General features: G+C 46.2%; 1 non-coding gene across 1 annotated transcript; it reads left to right on the plus strand.

Annotated features, from left to right (window-relative positions):
- Positions 1-832: 832 nt before the first annotated feature.
- trnam-cau (transfer RNA methionine (anticodon CAU)) lies at positions 833-905 on the plus strand. The gene has a single exon. It is a non-coding gene; the product is annotated as a tRNA-Met (tRNA).
- Positions 906-4,435: the final 3,530 nt, after the last annotated feature.

The following is a 4,435-nucleotide window of genomic DNA, read 5'->3' on the forward strand; positions in this document are numbered from 1 at the left end:
TCTATTGAAATAATGGGATCATAGTGTGTGCGATCTGTTTTTGTATTGTATTGAGTTGAAATTGCGACTTTTACACTGAACTGTATGTATCCTTAAATTTTATGAATTAAAGTATATTTTGAAAGTAAAAAGAATTGATGCTCAAAGGCACGCCTTTCAGCAGCGAGAGACCTGTCCGACTGACTGAGAGAAGTCTTTTTTTGCCTGAAAGTTAGTGCGGTTTGACGTGTTGTTGCTCAAAGGCGCTCCCTGCTGGTGAAAAGAGGCAAATGCTCGAGTAAATCAGCCGTGTTCAGACAGACACGGAACGCTTTCGGGTTTGAGAAAGGAAAAGCACCAACATTTTAAGCAGTCAGCAGTCTGTAAAGTGAAGAAAGCGGCCTTGAGCTCAATACCGTTTACTCCAAAACCACTATTTTGAGCCGGAATTAAACCAGCGATTTAAGAGTGATTTTTCTTTCAAGATTGAATCTCTACACATTTTCTGCATTACCAGCTGAGCTATCGAAGGGAAGCAGCAAAGGTCTCTCTCTTTGGGAATTGTTCACTGTGCGCCTTTTGACACTCCCCGACTCGTGGAGTCGCGTGGGCATGACCGAGACTGACTCGGTACCTGCTCATACCGCAGCGCTGTGGGAGTGTGAGCTCCCACTTACTCTGCACACCCTGGGACAGTGGAGAAATGGGGAACGTGTCTGACCAAAATTCAGAAAACTGATGGTTCGATTTCGACCTGGATGGATGGTTTTTGCAAACTGCCGATTAGTTAATGACTTTACACCTTGCAAACTGTCCTACATGTTTGTGCTGCCTGGACATCTAGACATCAAGTGCCTTCTTAGCGCAGCAGGCAGCGCGTCAGTCTCATAATCTGAAGGTCCTGAGTTCAATCCTCAGAGAAGGCATAATTAAGCTTTCTTTTTCCATCTTTGCTCAAGACCAAAATCAAGAATTTTTGCTTCCTGCAGCACACCAAAAGATTTGCTGCCCATTGACCTCTCTGTACCATAGCACGCAGCACCTCACGAAGGGGATAATCTCCGAAAGCTTGTGATTTTAAAATCAAATTGTTGGACTATAACCTGGTGTTGTAAGATTCCTTACATTGGAAAGTTGAAAGAGCGACCTTGAGTTAATTGCTGCTTCTTCCAAAAGTACACTCGCTCCTACAAGCCGGAATTGAAACATCGATCGAAGGATAACTTTATTTTGAGTTTAATTAACTGTTATTTTCCGCTCTACCAGCTGAGCTATCGAAGGGAAGCAGCAAAGGTCCCTCTCTGTAGTGATTGCTCACCGTACGCCTTTTGACACTCCCGGACTCGTGGAGTCGTGTGGGCATGACCGAGACTTGCTCGGTACCTGCTCATCCCGCAGTGCTGTGGGACTGTGATCTGTAACTTACTCTGCACACCCTGGGCCAGTCAAGCAATAAATAACGTGTCTGACGACACATCAGAAGATTGTAGGTTTGACTCCAACTTGGCTGGATGGTTTTTGCAAACGGCCCATTACTTGATGACTTTAGATACCTTGCAAACTGTCCTACTTGGAAGTGTTGCCTGCCGGTTTCCGGCATAAGTGCGTTCTTAACACAGCAAGTAGTGCATCAGTCTCACTAACCTTGAATAATTCTGAGTTCAATCCTCAGAAAAGATATCGGGACCTATGAAGCATCTTTGTATCTCTCATCTTTCCATCTTGGCTGAGCACCAAAATGAAGAACTCTTGCTCACTGCAGCAAACCAAAAGATTTGCTGCCCCTTGACTTCTCTGCATCGAAGCTTAGGATTTACGTTGGTTATAGCCTCGCTGACAAATGACAACCATTTTAGTTTCTGGACAACTGCCCCCAGATAAAGGGTGATAGGAGAATACAGGTATCGACGTTACTACCTCGTACATGCGAAGCGAGGGCTCTACCATTTGAGTTAACCCCCGTTGCTAGTAATCAATTGCCCTTCACAGCAGCCGCTTCACACTCGCCTCCATGCAGCGCCACGAATGGTGGAAAAATCTTTAATTGGCCCCCTCCCTGAATATATTCAGTGCTTTGCTCCAATCGGCGGTATCGAGCATCAGCAAGTGAGCAAAAGCAGAACGGGAAGCCACAGTAATCGTGAATGATGCTGAGAAGAGCCCGAGCCTGTGGAAGGTTGAAGAAGTCAAAGGAAGGAACAGCTGCCCCGAGCTTGAGGGAACAGCGGGAGCCCTCTCTGACTGAGAGAATACTTTTTTGTCTGAAAGTGGTTTGGAGTGTTGTTACACAAAGGCACTCCCTGCTGGTGAACAGAGGCAAATGCTCGAGCAAAACAGTCATGTTCGGACAGACACGGAAAGCTTTAAGGTTTGAGGAAGGAAAAGCGCCAACATTTTAAGCAGTCTGTAAAATTAAGAAAGCGGCTTTGAGCTCAATACCGCTTACTCCAAAAGCATGTTCGCTACTTTGAGCCGGAAGTAGACCAGCGATTTAACTTTCAAGTTTTAATCTCTCCAAATTTTCCGCACTACAAGCTGAGCTATCGAAGGGATGGAGCAAAGGTCCCTCTCTTTGATGATTGTTCACTGTGCGCCTTCTTACACTCCCGGACTCGTAGAGCCGCGTGTGCATGACCGAGACTGACTCGGTTCCTGCTCATACCGCAGCGCTGTGGGAGTTTGAGCTCCTACTTGCTTTCTACAACCTGGGCCAGTGGAGCAGTGGGTAACGTGTCTGACCAGAATTCAGAAGATTGTAGGTTTGATTTCTACCTGGATGGATGGTTTTTGCAAACTGCCGATTAGTTTATGACTTTACACCTTGCAAACTGTCCTACTTGGTAGTGCTGCCTGACAAGTGACATGTTAAGTGCCTTCTTAGCGCAGCGGGCAGCGCGTCAATCTCATCATCTGAAGATCCTCAGAGAAGGCATAATAAAGATTTTTTTTACCATCTCTCACCTCATCTTTGCTCAAGACTAAACTCAAGAATTTTTGCTTCCTGCAGCACACCAAAAGATTTGCTGCCCCTTGACCTCTCTGTACCGTAGAACGCAGTGAAATTTAAGAAATACATGGACCATGGGCTTGCTAAAAACTGACGCCACATTTATTTCTGGACAATTGACGCAAGTCAAAAGGTGAGTGGAGAATGCAAGAATCGATCCTGCTATCTCTCACATGCTCAGCGAGCACTCGGCCAGAATCATAGAAAGATTACAGCACGGAAGGAGGCCATTCGACCCATCGAGTCCACCCATTCAAGAGCAATCCAGCTCGTCCCACTCCCCCGCCCCATCCCTTCCAATGTTTTCCTTTCCATGATTGAATCACCCCCTCGGGCGGTGCATTCCAGATCCTAAACACTCGCCTTAAATCTATGTCCTCTGGTCCTTCACCCTTCCGCCAATGGGAACGGTTTCTCTCTATCTACTCTGATTGGGCCATTCGTGATTTTGAAGATATCTATCAAATCTGCTCGCATCCGTTTCTGTTCCAAGGAGAACAACCTCAGCTTCTCCAGTCTACCCACGTAACTAAAGTCCCTCACGCCTGGAATAATTCTCATAAATCTCTTCTGGACCGACTCCAAGACCTTCACATCTTTCCTAAAGTGCGGTGCCCAGAACTGGACACAATTCTGCAGTTGTGGTCGAGCCAGTGTTTTATAAAGGTTCATCATGACTTCCATACTTTTGTAGTCTATCCATAAAGCCCAGGATCCCCTATGCTTTTTAACCGCTTTCTCAACCTGCCCTGTCACCTTCAACGATTTGTTCACATATACACCCAGATCTCTATTTTCCTGTACCCCTTTTAGAGTTGTGCCCTCTGGTTTACGTTGCCTCCCCTGTTATTTCTGCCGAAATGCATCACTTTGCAATTTTCTGCGTTAATTTTCATCTGCCACATGTCCGCCCATACCGCCAGCCTGTCTATATTCTCTTGAGGTCTATCACTATCCTCCTCACTGTTCACGAAGCTTCCATGTTTTGCGTCATCTGCAAATTTTGATATTGTGCCCTGTACATCCAAGTCCAAATCATTAATATATATCATGAAAAGCAGTGGTCCCAGCACTGACGGCTGTGGAACACCACTGTACCTCTCATTCCCGTCCGAAAAACAACCGTTCACCACTACTCTCTGTTTCCTGTGCTTTAGCCAATTCTGTATCTATGTTTCTACTGCCCCTTTATTCCATATTTGAGGTTGTTCCTTGTAAATTGCCCTTCACAGTAGCTGCTTCGCACTCGCCTCCAGGCAGCTCCACAACCGGACTTGGGTTGGCCCCCTCCTTGAATACATCAATACTTTGCTCGAATAGGCGCTATCGAGCATTAGCAAGTGAGCAACAACAGAACGGGAAGCCACAGTAATCGTGAATGATGCTGAGAAGAGCCCGAGCCTGTGGAAGGTTGAAGAAGTTACCGGAAGGAACAACTGCCCTCAGCTT

The sequence above is a fragment of the Heptranchias perlo genome, unplaced genomic scaffold, assembly GCF_035084215.1.
Source record: "Heptranchias perlo isolate sHepPer1 unplaced genomic scaffold, sHepPer1.hap1 HAP1_SCAFFOLD_55, whole genome shotgun sequence".
Lineage (NCBI taxonomy): Eukaryota > Metazoa > Chordata > Chondrichthyes > Hexanchiformes > Hexanchidae > Heptranchias > Heptranchias perlo.